This window comes from Grampus griseus (assembly GCF_964374135.1).
Source record: "Grampus griseus genome assembly, chromosome: 12".
NCBI lineage: Eukaryota > Metazoa > Chordata > Mammalia > Artiodactyla > Delphinidae > Grampus > Grampus griseus.
Window position 1 is genome coordinate 10,411,515 of NC_139006.1, and position 25,608 is coordinate 10,437,122.

Below are 25,608 nucleotides of genomic sequence, written 5' to 3' on the forward strand. Positions count from 1 at the left end.
ATATGATCCAGTAATTCTACTCCTGGCTATACATCTGAAAGAAATGAAATCATTATTGTGAAGAGATATCTGCATCCCCATGTTCAGTGGAGCATTATTCACAATAGCCAAGACATGGAAACAAGCTATGTGTCTGTCCATGGACGAATGGATAAAGAAAATGTAGCATATATACACATTGGAATATTATTCAGCCACAAGAAGAAGGAAATCCTACCATTTGTAACAACATGGATGGACCCTGAGGGCATTATGCTGAATGAAGCAAATGGGGAGATGTTGGTCAAAGGGCACAAACTTCTAGTTATAAGATGAATAAGTTCTTGGGGCATCTAATGTACAGCATGGTGACTACAGTTCACTGCACTGCAGACTTTAAAGCTGCTAAGCGAGTACATCTCAAATGCTCTCACCACCACCATGACCACCAAAAAAATGATAATGACGTGAGATGAAGGATGTGTTTGCTAACCTTACTGTGGTGAGCATTGTGCAATATACAGGTGTGTCAAATCACCACACTGTACACCTTAAATTTACACAATGTTACAAGTCAATCATATTTCAATAAAGCTGGGAAGAAAACAAATATTCATCCACCTATCTGCTCATTTTTCAATGATTTTCTTGTTGTTTCACAGTTCATACATCTATCAACTGAATCCATCCAGCCTCATCCATCCATCTATTTACGGTTTAAACTAGTACTTATCAAGCTTATTTTGAAGGATGCTGAGGCAACAACAGAGAGATTAGAAGCATGAGACCATACCAGTACGAGCATTTTTAAACAACCCTCTGAAGCCAGCCCAATTATGCCCGGGGGCCCACCCCAAAATGTGCCCCTCTCCTCCCAACCCAATACCTTCTCCTTCCAGCCCAGGGACACAGGCCCCAAGACTCAGCATCCATCCCTCTAGCTCCCTGCAGCCTGGGACCTCCATCCCTCTCCCATCTTCTGCCAGTGTTTAGTTTGCAAACAGAGCTAATGCCTTCTGGGCCAGGGGAGTACACGTCACCCAGCCTGAAACACTAGTGAGATCTCTTCCTCTACCTTGTGCTGGGATGGCACTATTCCCCCAGGTGCCTAAAACGCCCAAAGCTTTGGCCATCTGTCCCTACCCCAAATCTAGCAGTTATTCCTGAACTCTCATTCTCTGCATGCCGCCAGGGTGGGGAGGCCAATGGGGCTCAGGAATGATGATGAAGATAATCATGACAATGATGATGGTACTAGAACTGGTGTCCATGAAACTGGCTCCTGCCAATTAGCGAGAATAATATTCAAACATATTTATCAAGTGGGACAATCCAACCAGTCAGAGGACACGCTCCCTGCAAATAAGCATTGAGACCAGCACAGCGATCCCAAAGCCTACCAGCTGACTATCTGCCTGCTTTGCATATCTGTCAATTACTGAAACCCCTCAAGGGGCCAGGAGACACCATTATGAGCCAATTTCTCAGATGTGGAAACGGGGACTCAGAGAGAGAAAAATCACTCACAGAGAAGGTAAGCGGTCTGGAATTTGCTGAGTCCTGAGTAAGCTTGCTGAGCTCATTTTGTATGTTTGTATATTTATTTGTATTTACTATGAAAATATTTGCTTTATTTGGTAAACACCTTAGCTGTATTTTTTTTTACTTTTGAAAAATTTCAAACCTATAGTAAAATTAAAAGAATAGTTTTCTGAACACCCATGTACGCTTCACCCAGATTCATCAAATTCTCTCTTGCCTTCTCTCCCTCAGAAGGCACACACACACCTTTTTTTTCTGTTCCATTTCTAATTAAGTTATAACCACCACGATGGTTCATCCCTAACTCCTGCATCAACTTTACACTGGTAAGCACTGCCCCACATACACTCCTGTTCACACAGCCCATTACGGGGCTCCTCTTCCTTCCCGGCCAGAAGCGATCTCACCTGTGCTTCTAGACGAGCTTCCCACCATCTGCCGCTCACCCGTGCCGCCTAATGCGAGGCTCCTCAGCCACAGCTCCGCTGAGTGGACCCCATCCTCTGACATGGGGACCAGGGAGGGTCTCTGACCCAGAGGGATCCCAGCCACGAGCTGGCAGAGGCCTGTGATTTGGATGGAATGAGTCAATCAGATTTCCCTTCTCAGCAACTTGAACTAAGTGGAGAAGATAGTATTTAGGGAGTAACAGGCACTAGAACTTAGAAGGTCATGTTGATTCAGGGGCTACTGTGAAGGTGGAAGCCACGAGGAAGCAAAAGAAAGAACAGCTGCACAAAAGTAATGTAGAATAATATAATAACAACAATAGCAGCTAACATTTATTGAACAGATAGAATGTGCTAAGTACGGCACAGTCAGTAACCCATTTAATACTTGACATAGAACTACATACAGTATCATCTCCCCTGTTGAGACTGAGACACAGAGAAGTAAATTAACTCACCTGAAGTCACACAGCAAGCAACTGGAGGAGTCTGTCTGCAACCAGCATCCTGTTGGTTCCAGGTATTCTCCCTGCCCTTCCTGAGGTCCCCTGTTCTGCTTTCTCTAGATTCCCATGAGACGTGTCTGCATCTCACAGTAAAGCCTCAATTGCACCTGAGCTCGCTGGACTGGGTTTCTGTTGACTCCAACCAAAGGGACCCTGACTAAAGCCCCTGGCCTCACAGGTGACTTCGACATGCCTCTACCCTGAGACTGGATTTCCTTAAGAACACTTATGCCCACCACTCTAACTAGTTGCCTTGAAGTTTGCAGCGATAGGCCCACACATCTAGGGAGCTGAGGATGATGCGTGAAGATACATTATACATGACCTGTTATCAATAATTTAATATGCATAACCTGTCTTTGATGATTTCCTTATTGAGATGCCACCTTTGCTTTATTTTATGTAAAAGAAAATTTATCAGGACTCTCACACTTTCACTTGTGACCTTATACAACATAACCCATTTTCCCAGAGAAAACCCTAAGCTTCAGGGCTTGAATTTTTCCATCAGTGAAATTTTAAGGGAACTACTGCTTGCTCGATTAGGGAGAGACTTTTTTTTTAATCATATTCAGGTAACCAATTTTTTGAAAATTAGCATTCCTCAAAGTACAGTTAACACTAATGACAGCAAACATAATTGAATCTCTCTCCAATGATTTAGGAGGTACTTCTGAATGTCACTTCCCTTTATTTGAGACTGTAAAAAAAAAAAAAAAAAAAACCCCGGATAAGAAAATTAAATCCTTACCTTTGCTTGCCGGAGCTTTCTGGGTGTTATATGGTTGTGAAACTAAGTCAAACGCAGATGTCACATCTGCTGTGTTGGGCTGTTTGTCAGAATCACCGGAGTCGCACTGAACCGTGTGAGAAGATACTCAGCTCCACTGCCTGGGGTCACTCTACTGATTCTACCGTAGATGCCTCCACCAAGCTGGTTACACGGCTAGATCAGCTCCTTTAGAAGTTGGACATTAGCTCTGAATTCCAAGGTGGTTGGGAAAAATCAGGGAGTTCTCATGTTTGGGAGATAAAAATTCCCACCTAGCAGAGCTGTTTTGAGGATGGGTGATTTATATGTCATGTTTATGATCGTGCTTAATAAGTGCTCAATAAATAGTAAGTGTTATTAAGGAAATAAATACTTGAGAGTTTGAGCAGAGCCAAAAATCTATGCTTCTGGCTACCTCCTAAATATTCTGACTAGGATTTGTTTTCACAGCAGATAGAAAATCAATTCCACTCCATTATATTCTCCTCTTTAGAGAACCACTCAGGTCCCTCTTAGTGGAGGAAGATCCAGAGGGAAGGAAAATGAATGCAGGAGGAAGCCACAGGTTCGAGGAAGCGTTGGTGTCGTGGAAATTCACAGGACCTGAAGGCAAAAGCGTGGGATTCGTGTCCCCATTCGTGTCTCCATGGCCAGCACTTTTGAAGCAGCCAGTTTCACAGCAGCCCATGTTGGACGTGGCTCAATATTACATAGTGTTTTGATGGAATCCACATCCGTTTCTTTTTTAACTTGCACCTCCTGGCTCATTTGTTTCTTCTTTCATCAGGCAAAGGTACATGAGGCACCTGCTGTGAGCCTGGAGCTGTTCTTGGTACTGAAGAAACACCAGGAAATGAATCGGACCTGGACCTGCCTTCACAAGAGGTTTCAAAGGAGAACTGCAGATGCGACAAGAGAGCGTGACGACCTTGTCCAGTCCTGGGAGTGGCGAGGAGGAGGTTCAGAGAAGACATCCCGGAGAAAGTGACCTTTAAGCTGAGACCTGAAGAACAAGAAGGAGTTAGCATCCAAGGCTTTCCTTGAAGAGCACCACAGAAAAAGTCTTTACCCTCCAAACATTTGAGGTCAGCTCTCTGACCTCATTTCCTATTACTGTCCTACTCTCTCAGTCTGATTGGACCACACTGGTCCACACCGAGGATTTCCCTTCTCCCAAAATAACATTCTCTTTCCCCCAGATGACATGATTCTAGGCCCTTTACCACCCTAACCGACCCACCATCCACAGCGCCATTGGTCAAAGCTTCTTAAAAGGTGGTGTCTCATTAGTTTCTACCCCTGGCCACAAGGCTATATGATGAAAACTTATACCTTGATGCCAACAAGAGGATTGGAGTCTCCTTGTGTGACAAAAGCTCCACATCAAGAATGCCCTTCTTACTTCTGTCCACACAAACTTGTATTCAAATGTTCATAGCAGCATCATTCATAATAGTCGAAAGGCGGAAAAACCTGACAAAGGGATAAATAAAAGGTGGTATATCTACACAGTCGAATATTACTTGGCCAGAAAAAGGAATGAAGTACTGACACATGCTACAATATGAATGAACCTCAGAAACATGCTAAGTGAAGGGAGACAATCACAGAAGACCACGTATTATGATTCCATTCAGATGGAAGTCCAGAATAGGGAATCTGTAGAGACAGAAAATAGATCAGTGGCTGTGGGTGGGGTGAGGAGAGGGGTGATAGGTAAAGAGTAGATTTCTTTTTAAGGTGATAAAAATATTCTAAATTGACTGGTGACTGTTTCATATTTCTGTGAATACACTGAAAACAGTGGAATTGAACACTTTAAATGGGTGAACTGTATGGTGTATGAATTATATCTCAAAAAACCTGTTAAAATAAAACTTAAAAAAAAGTCTTTCTTCTCTTTGTTTGGAAATGTTTCTAGAACTCCAATGATGTGCTAACCAATGTGCCAGACACAGTGAAATTATTTTGTTGAAAAGAATAACCTTTTCAACAAATGGTGATAGGACGATTGGATAGCCACACACAAAAGAATGGAGTTGGAACTCTAACACATACAAAAATTAACTCAAAATGGATCAAGGACCTAATTAGAAGAGTTAAAGTATAAAACTCTTAGAAGGAACCAGAAGTATAGGGTTAGGCAACAGTTTCTTAAATATGAAAACTAAAACACAAGCAACAATAACAACAACAAAAAATAGATAAATGAGACTTTGTCAAAATTAAAAACTTTTGTGCGTCAAAAGTCATTATCAAGAAAGTGAAAAGACAACCCATAGAATGGTAGAAAATATTTGCAAATCGCATACCTGATAAGGGTCTGCCTAGTATCTAAATATATTAAAATATATGAAAAACTCTTACAACTCAACAACACCAGTAAAAACAAACAACCCCCCCCAAAAAAAAACCCAATTTAAAAGTGACCAAAGGAATGGAATAGACATCTCCCCAAAGAAAATACACAAATGGCCAATAAATACATGAAAAGATGCTCAACATCATTAGTAATTAGGGTAATGCAAATTGAAAACAGAAGAGAGACCACGTCACACCCAGTAGAATGGCTATAATTAAAAAAAAAAGAAATTATCAAGTGTTGAAGAAGATGTGTGGAAAAACTGGAGCCCTTGTATATTACTGATGAAGACGTACAGTGGTACAGTATCGTGGAAAACAGTTTGGCTGTTCCTCGAAAAGTTAAACATAGAACTACCATAAGACCCGGCAATTTCATTCCTAGCTAAGAGAATTAAAAACATGTGTTCAAACAAATGTTTATACACAAATACCCACAGCAGCATTATTCATAATAGCCAAAAAGTGGAAACAACCCGAATGTCCATCAATGGATGAATGGATAAACAAACGTGGTATTTCTATACAATGGAATATTATTCAGCCATAAAAAAGAACAAAGTGCTGACTCATGCTACAACATGGATCGACCTCAAAAACATTATGCAAAAGGAAAGAAACCAGTCACGAAAGGCCACATATTGTATGCTTCTATGTATAGGAAATGTCCAGAAGAGGCAAATCCACAGAGACAGAAAGTAGATTAGTGGTTGCCAGAGGCCACGGAGAGAAGGGAATGGGAAATGACAGCTTAATGGGTATGCAGTTTCCTTTGGGGTGATAAGAATGTTCTGGAATTGGATACTGGTGATGCTTGCAAAACACTGTGAATATACTAAAAACCACTGGTTAAAAACCATTAACTTTTAATGGTTAAAAGGATGAATTTTGTGCTATGTGACTTTTATCTCAATTTTAAAAAGGGGAGGAGAAAGAACAGGAACGGGATGTGGTGAGAACAAGCTACTAGGGGCATCACGCAAGGCCTGTGGAAAAAGGGTTTGTTTATTCTTCTCAAAGTCCATCTGCTGACTTTCAGGTGGTGTCTTGCCTGAGAATGGGGCTAAGAAATTTTTTTTCTGAACAATGGAAGAAAGTAATTTAGGAGTTAAAGAGATGGTAAAGTGAGAGTTGGGGAAATTCTGTATGACCTCTGAGGCTTTGATGACCCCAGTGTCCAAGGGAGGATGACCTAGGTGAGAACTTCTGGCCAGATGACTTTATGTTCTGCAACTGACTATCAGGACAGAATAGAGAAACAGCAAAGGGAAGAGAGGAAACGGCACAGAGAATCCAGGAGGAGGAGGAGGAAGAGGACAGACAGAGAGAGAGGAAAACATTCTTTTCTTCCTTCCGTCTCCAAAGCCCGGTGATAGAGAATGGAAACGGCGAATGTAGATCAGAACGTAATCTTCCCTTACAAGCTGCGGTGAGGCCAGGGGCTGGGGCGGTAGCTTGCCCTGGGGAGCTGCTCACTCGGCAACAACTCATCGGCAGCCCTGCACAAAAGCGCCCTTATGAAAGGTCAAACGGAGCCAGCAGGGGAAGGGCTGATGGAAGCAATAAAGGGGCAGAAGAGGGAGGAGGCCACGGGGGCAGCTGGTTCTGATTGAGAAGTTGTCCCAAGCAGGGCAGAGGCCAGTCTTTCTGACACCCACCGGGGACTCCTGGGCTGGAAAACGCCACCTTTGTCTTCTGGCCCAAGAACTTCCCTGGTCCCATGCAGAGATCAATGGCCAATCAATAAAACCCTGGCTTGTATAAGAAACAATTATCAGCAAGCCAGAAAAACGGGACTGGGAGCCCTCTGCTCCTGTCTACCTGCCAGTGGATGGGAAGGTTGCTAAACTCTCAGAGATCAGGCAGCTAAAGAATGACCTAAGTTCCCAGGTGCCCAGGTCAGGACACTTCATCATTATTAGTTACTTCTACTATCTGTCAAACATTCTACACAGTTCATGGTCTCATTGGATCCTCTCAACAACATACACACAAGTGCTGTTACTAATCCCATTTTACAGTCAAGAACACTGAGGCTCAGAGAGGTTAAATCACCTGCCCAGTAGCACTTACGTAGTGAAAGGCAGAGTCAGGGTGTGACCCCAATCTGACCTCAAAGCCTGTGCTCTTAATCACAATACTTATCTGTTTCTCATAATAACCAAATTATTATTGAGGGCCTACTATGTGCCGGGTCATGAATGCTTTGTTGGGATTTGGGTAATTCACTTCTTCTCTCGGGGCCTCAGTTTCCTCCTCTATCTCATGGAGAGTTGTCACTGATGTTCTCACCTAGGAGGGAGGTTCTGAGCATCAAGTGATAGTCATTGGTACCCATTTGGATATCCAAGTCGTTATCCATTTGGAAAATGGAAACCCTGAGCGTCTAAGAGCTTGTCCCTCAGAGTCTTTCGCGCTGGGAATGCTGTCCTACCTAGAAAGTAGCACAGCCCTGACGCAGACAGGCATCAGAGTCCCAAGCTGAGACTAGGATGGATTATTTGATTTGTCACTGAGCCCGGAGTAGAAAACAAAAAAAAAAAGTGAAGGTCACAGGGTGGGAAAAGAGGAATGAGAAATTGCAGTTGACCGTATGATAATCAAATGCAACATTAAATAACAGGTATGGCCCAAACCATCAGGCCTCTGACCCTTCCCTGTGAATAGACAACCAATAACCACTTGCTAGTCATGGTCTTGCCCCCCATAATGATGAGCTGCCATATTTTTAACGTGTATATCAGATTTAAAAAATTTTTTAAAACATGAAGCATTATTTTTACTTTTAGAAAGCCATAGGTGGACCCTTTTATAGCCCTCACTTGGCTGGCTAGAAAGGGCTGCTTGGTAAGTTTGAGAAGCATCCACCTCAGCAAAGAACAGGGCTGCAGAAAAAAAATTTTTTTCTGAGCAAGGCAGGAAAGTAATTTAGGAGTTAAAGAGATGGTGAAGTGAGAGTTGGGAAACGTGTGTGTGTGTGTGTGTCCATAAGAGATCTCATGATAGAACATCAGAAAGCTCTAGATCTTTTATTTATTTTGGCTTTTAAATATACCTTTAATGCCATCTTATTTGTCTCCTCCTGACCCGATGGCATCTGTGAGACTTGATCTTGCAAAAGACGACTTTGCCAGGGATAACAGATGCTTGTGGTGCCCACGTCACAGCCTTTCAGCTCACCCTTGCCTGTGGCCCCAGCAGTCTGGGCACACTGACACCACTCAGCTTCAAGCTCCTCCCAGAATCCAGAACCTCCCTGCTTCGATGCCCTCTCTACCACCACAAGAACCCGCTCAGCCTCAAGTAGGTGAATTCTGAAAGTGTGGGGCAGTTAACACCCTCGGGGAAACCCTCAAATGGGTGACTGGAGTCAGCGGATAAATAACTCAGCTGTCCTGCCTCCCATGCTTTAAACGGGGACTTCTGGGAGACAGTGTGTACACTTCTCAGATGCCCTGATGGACTGGAGCCCCACTGCCTACAGCAGCAGCTTGTAAATCATGAATTCTTTATTGGCTTTTCATCATTTCCTGATTTCACTCTCCCTGCTCCTTCACTTCTGCTTCCTGGGATTAGCTCCCAGATAAACTACTTGCCCCCAAGTACTTATATCAGGGTTCTTCTCTGGGGGAATCCAAGATAAGACCCCCAAGCATGCATCTCTCAGGAATAAAACTTCCCTCGTAGGTGTATCAGTTGGGGTTCAATCCAAGAAGCAGGCCCACTGGGAGATGTATATATATATTAAAGAATTCGTCCCAGGCATGTGGCCTTACTCAGTTGTGACTGATTAAACAGTCTCCATAAGGCCGTTGTTGTCTTTGCATCTGATGCTGGAGTTTGAAATCTGCAGGGCAGGCAGTCCCAAAGGACAGACAGATGAGAAGTGAGAGAGAGCAAGGACAAACCGCAATCTGTGAGCACAACCTAGGACCCACAGAACACAGACTCAAACCATGCTGGGTCTCACTGCCTCTGACCTTGTCAGAGTCAAAGAAGAAAGGGTCAGATTTGTAACTGGTACACACTTATGGTTTGTTACTGCCCAATATCCATCCTCATTTCTCCTAACAACACAACAGTTTCCCTTGTGGAATAACTCTCCTCAGGCCTCAGTCAATGGGAAGCCCAATTCAAGATTAGGAAACTGAGGCCCATAGACACGTGAAATAACTTGCCTCATGTCACACGGCATGGTGAAGCCTGGTTAAGACCCATGACTTCAAGGCTAGGGCAGTGAACTCTCTGTAAGTCCACCAGCAAACGATGGTGAGCTGACCCTACAGCGCTGGGCTGGGTCATCTGTGGGATGAAATTCAGACAGAAACTGGAATTTGTTTTCTCACCTTTGCTCTCCCTCTCCTGTTCAGTCAGGAGTAAATGCTTGAATAGCAAGAGCAGGAACAGGACTGAGCTCGTTAAATTGCTAATTCTCTCCCTCCTGCGCCATCCCCAACAAGGCCCCAAAGCCGGCAAAACCCGTTATCTACTTAATCTGATTTTATGCCACGCGGCAATTTATTTTTGAAACTTTTTTCTTGTTGGATAATGGCAACCCTTGAGAAAGCTCTATTGATTTTTTTGATGGCAGGTTTATCGGGCTGAGTCAGCCCAGCCTTCCACCACCTGGAGTCTCCATTTAGATCTTTATCTTGTCTCTTCATAGCTTGAAAGAGTAAGTTTAGTTAAGGCCACAGGGATGGGTCCTGAGAGTCACATTCACACTCACAATGAAACAAAATTAGAAACTGCTTTAGGTTCTAATGACCGCTGTATTCATGCTTTGAACTATACCCAGAGGGAAGAGCACGAACACGGAGGTGAAGTTGGTATTTCCCGAATGCTTGTAGTCTAACTGCAGCCATGTAACTTTCAGGGGGTTAAAGCAGACAGAAAACCTAAAGTTGGCCCAGATGCTGACACCGTGCACCCATACTAAAGCGCTCGCCATCTCCAGATCTGTTCTTCATCCCCAAATGAAGGCAATATTTTCTACCTTCCTTATGACATCACAGACTTATCAATAAAATTGATCATCCTCAGTGGAAAAATACTGAGAATAGATGACCAGTATCCACACGGTCCCTGGTCTCATCCTTCAGACACTGAAGGGGGGTCTTAAAATCTTGCTTTCTCCAAGAATCTTTCCATCATTTTTCCTTCATTTATTCATTCAGAAAACATTCATTGAGCAGATACTAGAGATATGAATTATTTCCACCCACACTTACACTCTCTTCTTAGACATCCTGCCCATATCTCCTTACTGGACGACTTGTTTGCTCCATTTCACATCTCACATCCTCTTGGCCCACTTCTAGTCATTGCTGCAGCAAACCACCTGCTCGCAGGTATATTCTGATAGCACCTTGCTTTAGCTGAGCCACGTACCTCCTGCTTTCTGCTCTAAGGATTTGATCTAAGGGCCATTCTGGTACAAGTACAAAACTGGAAATAAGATGAAGATAACACCCTTTGGGGCAACCTTTGACCAACAGAGACAAGGAGCTGATGAATAAATTCCTCCCTCGCCCAGTCTCAGGAGGGCATCTCTGAGGTGCATTCCACATGGTTCACACGGGATCTCTGTTGAGCATGGGCCTCAGCTTCCCATACCAGCTCACTAACACACCTTTGGGCTGGCTTGCCATCCTTCTCTATTTGACTCTTCCAAGTTCCCCCTCTCCTATTCCCCAGCATCTCTTTCCAACCAAACCACCTGCATGCGAGCCCTTCTCATAAGCTCTGCTTTCAGGGGGGAATTTGAGCTAAGACCTCCATACTGCAAAGAGATACTTCCCATCTTTAGAGCAGCACGGCGCATGATCCCATTCCCCTGTCCCTAAAACCAGTTGATTGGCCCAAGAGTAAATGTCTGGCAGGAGTTAAAGCCAATCAAATTCTCTCTTCCCTGGGAATTTAGAATCAAGATGCTAATCTCTGTGTGATGTTCGAAGTGGAAAGCACTGTAAAGCCTGGGCTGGGGACATCCATGTGCCCACGGAGCAGAGGAAGCCAGTTTGCAAAGAGACAGAAAGAGATATCATGCAGTCTTAGAGAAACACAGGGGGAACTGCTGGGTCATTTTCTATTTTTTTTAGTTCAAGTTCCTTGCTAGCCCAACTCCCCTTCCCACCTTTGGGTTCTCTGAGACCCTGTTGTCCTTCCAATAAATTCATTTTTCTGCTTATACTAGCTTGAGGGGGACTCCATTATTTGCAATGAAACAGTTGCTAAATCCAAACATCCTCTTATGTGACAGGCACTGTGTTAAGCTCTGGATGAACAATAATGAACAAGACACAGCCCCGGCCTCCAAAGAGCTTAACATCAAACTGATAAATAAAAAATGAGGTAGTGTCTCATAACAGTTCCTATGCTGCCAGGGCTAATTCTTTTCAACACAATCCTGTATATTATGCCAAATAACTAATTAATCCATTCATAATAATTGCAACCATTTCCTAATCCTTACCATGTGTAGAGCACTGTGCTTTATGTGTGTCAGGTCTTTCCAGACTTTACTGAAATGGTTCATTTCTTTAGTGTTAGGAATATTGCAGTAAATAACATCATTTCAAGTTATGATAAGTGCTGTAAAGAAAATCAACCAGGTGATGTGACAGAGAGATAAGAGTCAGGGTGGAGCAAGTGGATGAAAACTATTTTAGATAATGAGAGGAGAGGGTCAGAGAGAGCTTCCCTAAAGAACGAACATTTTCACCGAGACTTACAGAATGAGAAGCAAGTAGATGTGCAACAAAACAAAACAAAACAAAAAAAACCCGAGGGAAGAATATTCTGGGTGAAGGGAAAGGAAAGTGCAAAGGCCCTGAGGCAGCAATGGAATGAAGGAATAAATGAATGACTAGATTCCACGTAAGACAACTCTTCCTGACCCTTGAATTACATCTGTCATTCTCAGCTCTCTAGGCGCACAGGGTTTTTTTAAAATACCCATGTTTAGGCTACTCCCTGCCAAGATTTAGACTTGATCAATCTGGGGTAGAACTAAATTATCTTTTTTTTTTTTAAAGCTCCCCAGCAACTGTGATTCACAGAAAGGGTGGAAAATGACTAGACTGGATGGACATTGGTGCAGTATAATTTACATAAAAAGGAAGCAAACATGATGGGGAAATGTGATGATTGGTTATCTCTCAAATCTTGGATCAATTCCTTGGTTCCTATGGCAATTGTCTGTATCCAGGCAACAGTCTCCCAAATGTGGGTTTTTGGAGACTGGGTGAAGGGATGTGATACATCCCAACCAGGAAGTGCTTCACTATAAGAAACTTTGTCAGACCCTCCCCTAGGCTGGCTTAGGCCTCACCTCTCTTCTCCTCAGTCCCCATACTTAGCCCCACAAAGCACTTATCACATGATGTGATATATGCCTGTATATTTGCTCATCCAGTAGAATTCCACAAAGGCAGGAACTGTGTCCTCTTCCCCAAGGCATCTTACATGTCTTTCAGGTCTCAGATTAGATACGACTTCCTCCAGGAAGCCATCCTTGACTTCACCCCAGGAAAGTTTAGGTACCTCTGCTGGGGGTCCCTTTATCATAGAATTTATTGCCCTATATTCTAACTGTATTTACACATATCTCCCTCAGTAGTCTGGGAACTCTTTGAGTCTGAGACCATAGTTATTAATTCATTCCACTAATATCTATTGATCACCTTCTATGTGATGCATATTGTTCCAGACACTACAGCAGTGGAGAAAAATGGACCTGCTCTCATAAGGCTCATGTCACTGTGGTGGGAGGACAGACAATAAACTCACCAGGCACACAGTATGTCAGACAGTGGTAAGTGCTCTCAGTGTGATGGGAAGACATGGAAAGCCACTGGGTGGCTTTAAAGAGAGGAGTGAAATGACCTCACTTTCCTTTTAAAAGCATCACTGTGAATTCTTTGTTAAGAGAGTGTGAGAAACCAAGGGCAGGTGCCGGAAGGGCATGGCATGGGGCTCTTTCAATTAACCAGGTGAGAGATGAAATGGTAGCAACAGAGATGGTAAGGAGTGGTCAGATTCTGGGTATGTTTTTAACAGCTTAATTGACGTAGAACTGGCATACAATAAACTACATACTTAAAATACAACTTGATAAGCTTTGATATATGTTACACTTGTGAAACCATCACCACAATCAAGGTAATGAACACATCCGCCACACCCCAAAGTCTCCTCGCGCCCTTGGTCCTCCCTCCTGCCTCCTCCTACCCCCAACCATTGATCTGCTTTCCAACACTATGGACTAGTATGAATTTTCTGGAATTTTATATAAATAGCATCATACAGTACTCTTTTGCATCTGGCTCCTTTCACTCAGTATAATTATTTTGAAATCCACTCAAGTTGTTGCACGTACCAATAGTTTGCTCTTTTTCATTCTTGAGTACGATGCCATTGCATGGAGGTACCACAATTTGTTTATCCATTTACCTGTTGATGGACATTTGGGTTATTTTCAAGATTGTGGGTATATTTTGAAGGTAAAGCTGAAAGAATTTGCTGGTGGAGAGGCTGTAACATATTACAGAAAGGGCAGAGTCACGAATGACCCCCAGCTTCTTCACTTCAACTGGGAAGATGGACTTTCCAATTGCTGAGCTGGGAAACACTGCAGGGTTAGAGTAGAAGACCTCTAACGCCCAATGTACTGCCTAGCATATAGTAGGAGTTCAATAATGTTGGCTGAAGAAAGGACGAGGACAGGAAGAACAAAAGGAAATAGTGTAAACTCAGTCTGGGGTGCTGGTAATTCAACTCCTAAATTTCAAGCCAAGCTATACCTATTCTCTCCTTTTCCACATCCCCCATCTCGCTCCTGAGGCCCAGGCAGTCATAATCATAAAGAGACTCCTTGGGCACAAAGGAGGTGGAAGCCAGGTTCAATTAGAGCAGGGCCCCTTGTTCTCAAATGGCCTCGGGTCCAGGAAGCATTGTTTCCTCCCCAGCATGGGGCTGAATGCACAACTGTCCTCTTTGGTTTCTGAACAATAACTTCCAAATTACTCTCCACCTGGCAGATCCACTTGAGATCTATGGGTCACAAAGAAGCGTCCTCCCTCTCCCCCATTTACTCTGTACTTCCCAAATGCTCCGGCTTGAAATGTGTCTAAATGAGTTGAGCCCCAGCGTGAACTGTTATTAAAATCCACACACACCAACGTTTTCTATGGCAAAAAGATATAAAAGACAATCCACAAAACAATAGATACAAATAGCCAATAAACATAAAGGAGGGAGGATACCTAGCTTCACTATACTCGAAGAAATGGAAATTCCTACAATCTAGAGAAAACATCTTATTCCTATTAAATTGGCATGATTAAAACAAATGCAAATAAGCTAGCGTTGGCAAGAGTGTGAGGACACAGACAGGAATGTACTTTGCTGGTGGAAGTGCAAACTGGTACAACCATTCCGGAGGAAGCTTAAAAAATGGCCAGAGTCTTTGATCCAAAAATTCTATGTTTAGGAATTTGTCCCCAGCAAATTGTTACGGACGTCTGTAAAGATATTCATCACATCATTATCTAGAACAGGAAATGTCACCAACCACCTTAACGTGTAAAGAAATTATGACACTGCCCATCAACAGAATAGATAAATGCACTGTGTATATTCATACAATGAATTTTACAGCAATGAAACGGAACAGAATAGTATACATGCAACAACATAGTTGGAGCTTTCAAACATAATATTAAGTGAAAGAAGGAAAAAAGAGAATACATAGAGTATGATTCCATCATATAAAGTTCAAAAGTAGACAAACTTAAACTATATTGTTTAGGGATACAAACACAAACGGTAAGACTGTAAGGAAAAACAAAGCAATTTCAATAAAAGACAACACTCTAGGGAGGAGGCAGGGGGTTAACTCTAGGGAGGAGGCAGGGGGTACACACAGGGAGTTCCTGGAGTTTGGCAAGGTTTTATTTCTTGCCCTGCGTGGTAATTATGTGGGTCCTCAAACTGCTATCATCCTTTCTGCTGTATTTTCCTACCCCTGGTCATTTCAACGCTAAGCAAGATCAGGGAATGAGCTTCTTTCTTTCAAAGCTTATGATGGAACCATACACAGAGCAAGGTTTGACCACTTGTATCTAAAAATTCTAACAAGCTTGGCATGAATAATCTGTCCTTAAGATTTCTTCCGTTAGACCTTTAGAAGATCTAAATTCTAAATATCAAATTCTACTTTGAGAGGATTGTTCTGGAAGATAACAGGGCCACCTCATCTCTGAATTTGCTAAAATTTGGCATCACTAAGAAAGAGAGAGAGAGAGAGGGAGAACAGGTGATATTACTCACTAAAGTCCTTCTTTTTTTTTGGCAGTACGCGGGCCTCTCACCGCTGTGGCCTCTCCCGCTGCGGAGCACAGGCTCCGGACGCCCGGGCTCAGCGGCCACGGCTCACGGGCCCAGCCGCTCCGCGGCACGTGGGATCCCTCCAGACCGGGGCACGAACCCGCGCCCTCTGCATCGACAGGCGGACTCTCAACCACTGCGCCACCAGGGAAGCCCCTAAAGTCCTTCTTTTTAAACAAGTTAGTTAAATAAAAATGTGGCTGAGTTTGGGGCAGTGGTGGAGGAGACAAAGACATCCCAGATAACCAGGAGGTCACAGGCTGAGCCACAACACACAGAGCTCTGCTAAGTGCTAAGCACTCTCCTTGACACTGGGGCAGAACAAGAGATAGCATCTGGCCTTAAGAAACTCATAGAGCAAGGGAAGGTGGCAGAATAGCAGTGCAATAGTCCATTTGGGGGATGAGAGAAAAGTTTGAGGCCATAGAAGAAAAAAGGAAATGAGGGCATGTGTTTCTTTTCTGAGCCACTATTTCTATTCTAGCCCAATTTAGCAGGATTTAGAAACCAACGGGTACCCGGAATGAAAGAACTGCTTCCTTCTTCCTGGCAGGCCTAAGTTCAAGCACATCTTGATGCATCAAAAGCCTTCTGCTAGGAGGTAACGAGACTGCCAGTCCACAGGAAAACTGGTCTCTCTCTTGTCAAGAGGACATGGTATCTCAAGCACTCTTCATGTTAAGTATATTCTGCATCTAATTCAGAAGCTAAAGTGTCAATTTGTGATGATCATTAATTAAAACAAGAGCAGCAGCAACAACAGTGAGGAGGAGGACTGTGAAATTTACTGAGACTCAAAAGTGTCAGGTGCTTAATTTGCATTATTTCATTTTCTCACGTAACATAACAGGTAGTATTTTTATTTTATTTTATTTTATTTTTGCGGTACGTGGGCCTCTCACTGCTGTGGCCTCTCCCGTTGCGGAGCACAGGCTCCGGACGCGCAGGCTCAGCGGCCATGGCTCACGGGCCCAGCCGCTCCGTGGCATGTGGGATCTTCCCGGACCGGGGCACGAACCCACGTCCCCTGCATCGGCAGGCGGACTCTCAACCACTGCGCCACCAGGGAAGCCCGAACAGGTAGTATTTTTAGATATTATTAATGTTCCCATTCTACCAATGAGGAAATGGAGGGAGAGAGAAGTGAAGCCACTTGATCAAGGTCACACAGCTGGTTGGTGGCAAAGGCTGTGTAAAACCAGGTCCTCCTGACTCAATCACCACGCTAAGAAGTACCACGTGAACACTGCCATGGTGCCGGCCCGTCCTCCATGATGGGAGGGAACCTTAGCTATTGTGCGAGAAGCACTGGTCTGTGAGTCAGGGGATCTCCAGGCTAAGGAGATAATACAGCAGGGCAGAACTGGAGTGATGCTGAATGGCTTTGGTAACTTATTCTCTGGCAACAATCGTGCAGCTCAGAGGGATGGTCAAGCATCTTGAGGCCCTAGAGACAGCTGACTGCATTCCTGATGTCATGGTGGTTTATTTAGCCATCTCCATCCTCTCTATCATGTTGTCCAGGGTCCTGTGCATTGGAATTGCTGGCTGGTAAGGGAGTGGGAGAGACGTTCTCGGGCTACATCAAGTCCCTGGAGGAGGTATTAGATGAGGTGTCCCAATAAGATCTTTGAATAATTCTCACCAGCACCAGGAGGAACGAGGGAGACAGCAGATTCCATACCACTGGTTATTTCCTTCACCTCTTGTGTCAAAGTGATGGGGCTTCTGCTGTCTTCCATCAAATCACCTCTCAGCATGCTTTGGAGTCAGGATACAACGCTTGGGACTCGTGGCTCATTCTTATGCCTGCGAGAGTGGGGAGGTCATTGCCAGTGACTAAGCCTTGGAGAGGCAGATAAGACTAAGGAGAAAGATCAGTAGAATAAGGAGACTTGGGATGACTGGGAGGGAAAAGAGGAAAGTCATACAAAGAGTCCAAGACTGGTTCCAATAATGACCACCATTTGCTAAGCACTTACTAGATGCCAGACCCTGTGCTTAACACTTTACCTATATTATCTCATTAAAATCTCACAAGAAACCTAAGAAGTAGGCATGAGCTCCATTTTACAGATGAAGAAATTGAGGCTTAGAGAGGTAAGATGAAGTCCCCAGGGCACACAATCACTAAGTTGTGGGTTTGGGATCCAAACCCCAATCTATCTGTTTCCAATGGTCCATGCTCTTAGCATTACAAGATACTGCTTCTCAACCCAGAACAATTAGTTCTGAAATGAATTCTGTAGCTCAAAGACAAAATTTAAGAAATTAAATAGATGAGGAGAGAAAAGAAAAAAGGAGAAATCATCAGAGTGCATTGTGTGTAGTGAAATATGAAACAAATATGAATGTTTTGTTGCCCACTGTATGTGTGCACATGCACATCACCAGGCTGTGGCGTAAAATGCATCTCTTACCATTGATTATGGTAGAAAAAGTCTGGAGAAGCACTGCTTTAAGGTTGTCAGTGTCCTCATTCATTGTCTCAACAAAGTTTCAAATAGGTACACTGTGCTGTCCAAGGTACTGAAAACACAAATATCAACCCAGGAGCCCCGCCCCAAGGCATCGAAGCCCAACAGGGGAGCAGACTCTGTGCAAATAATGCCACGTGCAGAGATTTGATGGAGAAGCCCAGAAAGCTGCAGGAAAAGCATGGGGAGAACAGGGAAAGCTTTGCAGAGCAAGGTCTCCATGAGGTGAGTTCCGAAGTTGTCAAAGCACATAGGTAATGAGGTTCCTCGGAGAGAAAACTGCTCTCATTCATGTGAAAAAGGGAAATGCTGGGCAGACTAGGCACCCATCCCCATTCTTGCTTCATGATCACGATATTGGATGTTTACTGAGTACTGACTATGAGCCAACACACTTGAGCCCATTTAGAATCACGTACATAGCAAACGTACAAGGCAGGTCCAGGATTTTCTCCTCCAATTTACAGATGAGGAAACTGGGCCTAGAGAGTGATCTGCCCAGGGTAGCACAGCAGAAGAAGACAGGGCCAGGATTAATACCTGAGCAGGTAACTTCAGTGTGTGTGCTCTTAATCACTACCATATCACCCTCTCTAACCAAATCATTAAAGAGTCTGGAGAGAGGGGAGAAAAAGCAAGAGTGAGAAATGAGGCAGAGGCCAAGTGATCTTGAGATCGTCACTCTATATACACAATCCCGACAAGTCTGTGAGGTAGGGACAATTATCCTCCCATTTTATAGATAAGGACAGTGAGGCTCAGAGTGGTGTGGTGATGTCCTTCTCAGTAGCCACACCCACATAAGCTCCAGTTCTGAGTCCCCACTGCTCAGGCTCTCAACTCCCTGCTCCAGAATCTGGAAAATCCCTTTCCTCCCAGGCCTTTGTGAGGAAGCCTTCACTGCTGGCCCATCTGAGGAGGCGTCTCGTCTCTGCCTGGGAAATGTGGAAGCCGCGCACCAGTGGCCCCAAGCCCCAGAGTAGGCGAGGCCACTAATTAGATGAGTCTGTTCTGGTGTCTGCCCAGATGCCAGCAGACAGACGGAGATGAGACGGGAATCCCAAATCACTCTGTATTAGGGCATCGGAGTCTGGTGCCCAAGTAAGATGACATTTCTGAAAAATGGCAGTGGGGCCCAGCTCTGGGCAGAGAGAACGGGGAAGGGCTGCAAGGAAGGAGAGCTGGCGGGCCTGGGTGATGAGTTGATCCTTTGTGCCCTGAAGGCAAAAGAGAGATAAGCATTCATTGACCTGGTTTTAAGCCCTAGGGAGGACTGGCATGAAGAGGTAGCTTTGTAAAGAGGGAAGAGCCCAGAGTTTAGGCAAGGGAGACAGGGTTGAAGTCTTCCTTCTCCTCACAGCAGCTACCAGTATCCTCCTCTATGAAGTGGATGTAAAGACTGCCACATCTAACACTGACAGAGCACACACCATGTGCTGCTCTCCACTATTAACTAGGTTAACCCTGAAAACAGTCCCATGAGATAGATGTGTCCACCATCATCCCCATTTTACAGATGAGGAACCTGAGACTTAGTGGCAACTCAGGTCATAAGTACAAGAGACAGGGCTTGAACCCCAATATATGCCCTTTGCTATTATTTTATGCTGCCATAAGGAAAAATAAATCAGTGTAGCAGCTGCTGCCTACCGAGCACGTGTCATACCCACCTACTCTCATTTGGTTTTCTTGGTATTGGTCTCGGCAGCCCTGTTTTACGGATGGGGCAACTCTAGGGCCTGGCAATCTGTAGAGATGTATGCAGGGTCCCACAGAAGCTGACTTCCAAGGCCACATACACAGCCACCACACTCATGGTTCCCCTGCCTGGATAATCATAAGAATCACCTGGGAGAGGGCTAAACATTTGGACTTGCAAATTCCATTCTTAGAGCTGGTTTGGAGTAGGTCCTAGGAATGTGTATGTTTGAAGTACACCCAAGGTGCTTCTCATTATCAGTGACTTGCCAAAGGTGACATGTTAGAATTACATGAAATAATGAGGGAAAGCATTAGTAAACTTCAAAATGCTATAAAAATGCGATAAAGTATGCTTTTAACAGTAATATATTTCATCATTATTAATAATAACAAACCACTGTAAATGTTGCTGGAAGCATCAGTGAGCATGTGCTAAGTTCTAATGAGCATAAAAGCTGAGAAACCAGAAGACGCGGTGACTGACCTCAAGGAGCTAGCAGTCCAATAACTGAGATAAAGGATGTTTTGGTGTTTTTCCAAGAGTGAGTTGCTAAGGAACATGTCAAGAAAGAATGAGATAATTCATGCTACTGTCAGCATATGAAGCCAGAGGACGTTCAATTACCAATGTACAGAGCAGAAGGATGTCAACGTGTGTCTGAATTCCTTGAATTCACTCTGTCAGAGGGTGAGAATAAAAGGTTGAAAATGTTGTAGATGGCCCGGAGGAGTGGCATCTTAGACTATAAGCTTAGCATCTGGGCATGCAGGTGGGAGACTGTGTCAGAAATGGGACAGAACTGGCAAAAGAACATGAATGGATTTGCCAGTTGTCTGACAGTGTGTAGCAATCACCCAGGTGTCATCAAGATAGAAAAGAAAGACAAACATCCCAAGCAGTTTAGCATTATTAACTCATATTGAATTGCATCCACTTGGCTGGTGTTCTGCTTACATGTTGACGGGAACTACGACTTGCGTTCTTAGGAACGTGCTTTCCTCTCTCTGCTTGCGCTGTACAACTTATAATAATGTCTGGCTCTAAGGCTGGCCAATCAGGTGTTCACAGTACCCTGGTCTTATTGATTGACTAAATGATGGTGTTATGGCCCAATCAGAACCAAAGAGATTCTATTCTTTGACTTTTGGGGAAATGCTGGTAAGGGAGAATAACTCCCCTCTTTATTGAAGGGCTTGCTGGAAGGACAGGATATAAGCCTGGAGCTGCTGGTGGCCTTCCTGTCGTCACTGGGGACAGCCTACCTGAGAGCAGAGCCAACACGGAGGAAGTAAGAGCTGAGATGGGGGAGAGGAAAGAGTGAGAGAGAGAGACTGTGGAAGATGTCATTTGAACCTATGGATCCAGCTGGAACTACCAAAGTCTCCATTGTGTGTGTGTGTATAAATAAATAAATAGCTAGCTAGATAGGTAGGTAGGTAGACAGATAGACAGATAGATAAATAAAATTTTGTGCCTAATTCTCTTTGAGTTGGGTTTCTGGGCCTTGCCACTCAAAGTCCCAACTTTTACAGATGCATTCTCCCACCCTCCTCAAACTCTCACTGCCCAGGCTCAGTAAGATTTGGGAATAAATGAGATGCAGGTGGATCATGCAGTGATGGGAATGGGAAAAGAAAGGAGAGTATGCAGTGATGTAATTGTAGCAGGCGTATTTCAAGCTAAACTCTTGCAAAGACTTTTTCAACAAGAAGATTCTATTTAAAGAGAGGACCATTCCTACCAATAGCCTTTCCATGGTCCCTCTCTTAAATGCAGCAGGCAGCTCTTTCTTTTTTCCTCTTTGCCAATACTTTATTTAACACATGTTCACTGCAGGAATTTCACAAGCCACTAGTATACAGGGTCATGTCTCTTAATAAGACAATAAAGAAATAATATACTCTAAACCAATGATAGGTTAATCACACTATTGTTCCGGGCAAGGGGAGACGACAGAAGTAAAGTCCAAATTAAGTCGAGGTGTACCTTTATGCAAGTTTGGTTTCTAGGGAAAGAAGGCTTAACCAAATGGGAGCTGACTTTCAGCTGCCAGTACAAAACGAAAGTCCCTTGTTGCTGGAGCTCGTTGCTAGGGAACCACAGCACCTGTGGGGCAGGGTAGGCTCCTCCCAGGGTTATCCCTCCGGGGACCGTTGCCCACCTTACACCACTGCGAACGACGAGTGCTCGACAGGAAAAAGATGTCCCTTTTCTTCTTTAGATTGCTGTACAGTTTCACCCCACTGCCGACCAAGAGCAGCCTGGCCACGGCAGGAGCAGGTGGAGAGCTAGATCATCAACTCAAAGTCTGTAGCTTTTGCCCAGACCGAAACTCTCGGATATTCCTCACAAACTCCAGGTGCTCACAGTCTAAATGTCCCCTTGCCTTTAGTCCCCTTGCTTCTCCACGTGCTCTTACCGATAGGCCCCCAACGGGGCCCCTCAGCAGCTGTATCAAGGACAACTGATGTGACGATGACATCCTGACACTACTTCTAAAAACAACTTTTTTTTGGTCTTTGTCATAAATAAGTGCATTTGAAATCGTATCAAACCAATACACGACACAGGTAGAGAGAGAGATGCTGAGTGAGCCCACCCGTTCTCATCCCCAGTGGTTCAGGTCTTCCCAGCCTAGGAGCTAGACTTGTAAATGGATGGTTCCAGCCCCAAACACTGGCCGACTGTAATTCCATGAGAAACCCTAAGGGAGACTGGCCTCGTGGAGGTTGGTCAGCCCCAGAATCATGAGAGATAAAAATAAAATGATTGCTGTTTTAAGCCACGAAGTTTTGTGATGAACTGTTATACAGCAATAGATAACACAAACAGACTCCATTTCAGAATAATGTTTCCAAACGCTAAAAGAGCATATATAGGATTACAAAGGCACACGGAGAGATTAAAAACCCAGTATATGACAATACATGTGGTTTTCATCAATGTAGTAATAAATAAGGTCTAGTGTTGCGTATAATGACTCCTATAATTTCAAAGTGTTGTTTGGAGTTGCCCACACAGCAGACATTTTTTGTCTGTGATATAAATAACATGATATAAAGATATTTGCTACTTTTTGATAAAGTCTCAGGTAGTTCTAATACTATGGCCACATGCTGCCTTTATTCATTATGGAAGGGAAAGCTAAATGTCAGTCACCAATGAGTGAAAAGAAAGGAATAAAGGTGTCATTTTTTTCCCATCCAAGTTCATGGACTGCTTTCCTCCACCCCCCCACCCCCAACTGAGAACCACAGGAAGCTGGTGCTTGCAGGAATCTCAGGAATTATAAACCAGTCCTGGCTTTTCCATACGTGGTACGCGAGGGGTGTGACATTAAGTCTGATGATAAACTGAGATTCTAATGGAGTAGTCATAGCTCAGGCATACAAAAATGGAGTGAAGTGGCCATTGAGGAGCTGGCCTCAGACATGTCCCTGCACCACTGAGCACCAGAGCTTCCTGTGAACTATGCCTACGCCAAGGACACCAGCCATTTTTAAAACAACATCTGGTAATTGCAACCTTGAGTCTCAAGGTTGTTCCCCCTTGTAGCTAATTATGCAACCATTTCGGACCCCAACCAATCCTTACTTCATAAGCACCCTTACTTCTTGCCAGCTCCATTTATGACTCTTGATAAACCACTCACGTAACTAACCGGGACCTTGCAGTTTTTGCCTTTATAGACCTCCCCCATTTTGTAGTTTGGTGGAACACAATTCAAGTGCTTCTTGAATATGTGGTCCCCTGGGCTTCTTGAATCTGTGTCTCCTGGGCTGCAGTTCTAACAAACCCCAAATAAACACCGTTTTATTTCAGTCAGGTCTCCATCTCTCAGATTTTGGTTAACAAGTCTTTGCTCCATGTGAGTGGCTCTTTGGTAGCAGTGTATTTTCCCAAGCCACTCCTCCGTTCCCCTTCTCTAGAGTTATCTGTCTTGTACTCTCCCTTTCATGGATCTGTCTGCATCTCTTTTTCCATGGCCTTTTCTTCTTCTGTGACCCCTCCTAGTCATGAAATTAAATGCAGAGCTTTAAAATCAAAGCTTTGTGTATACTCACTTCCTTCTCAGTCTTGCCCACGATTCAAGAATTCATTTACTGGGTACTCAGTTTTCTTCTTTACATGCTGCGATTTGTCACGTGAACCCGCTACTTAGATTAAACAGATCATGAAACCAGGTACATCCCTGTGCCCCACCCTCAGAATGCTATGTCCCCTCCTCCCCTTATCTAAATTAGTGTCTCCTCAGCTTGTAGTCTGGGCTCTGCTCTAGCAGAATCACTTGGCTCCACCTCTAACCTAAAGACCGCCAGGGGCAGGTCTTAAGAACCTGCTCTTTAATGAGCTGCCCTGGGTGGTTTAATGGCCCTCATAGTTTGAGAACCCCCGACCTTGGTCGACAAATGTCCACCCAATTTCCACCTCTTCTGCTCACCACGGCCTCACCCGCCTCTGACACTCCCACTTTCAGAGCTGCTATTTCTCTTATCCCGCCCTGCCTTCTTGATGGGAACTTTAGAGCAGTGAGGAAGAAAGAGGATCAGGTGGTGAGCACCTGTCATGTGCCAGACGTTCTATGCGATCCAGTGAAGCAAATGTTATTGACCTTCTTTTACAAATAAGAAAAAGTTCAAAAAGTTGAATGACTGGTTCTGGGTCACACAGTTACTAAATGGTGGAAATAAACTTACAGCCTTGATCCTTTTTTTTTTTTTTTAGCTCCAAAGCCTCTGTTCTTCTCCTGACACAGACCTTATTCAACTGAGCATCTGGGTTGAAGCCTAGCCACTTTCCATATGCTAAGTCGCAATGTATGCTCCTTTTCCCCAATAACCTGACCTTAATAACCTGAGCTTGCCCTTGAGCCTTTACAGATTTTTCTCATTCTATGCCCCGCCCTCCCCATTCAACATGTCTTTCTAAAAGTCCTTCTCTGGCCTCTTCTCTTTGCTCGCTCTTCATACTGACCTCGTTTTTTGACCTGCATGCTGGATGCTCAAATCTATCTCCAGCCCAGACTTCCTCCTTGAGCTTCAAACCCAGATGCCGGATGCCACGGGTAGTAAATTTCAACAAGCTGGACTCTATTTCTTGGCCCTATTCCCATCTACAGACCATCTCAGTCACTGTGGCAGATTCTGAGGAAGTGCTCTTTTAACATCTCTCCCAGCCTCTATCTAGTGGATATTCCCAGTGCAGAAGCCAGAACACTCCTTCTCTTCAGCTCTACCTCTAAATTTTCCAGAGCTCAGAGCTCAGTCCTACGCTTATACCTTAGGTGTTCTTTCAGTTCAAAGGCGTTCAATTAGCATATATTTGCTGATGAATCCTGAGTTTCTCTACCAGACCTCTCACTTGGGGTTCAGACCTGTATATTGACCTCATAAGGGCAGTCTCCACGTGGGCATCTAATCAGCATCCCAAT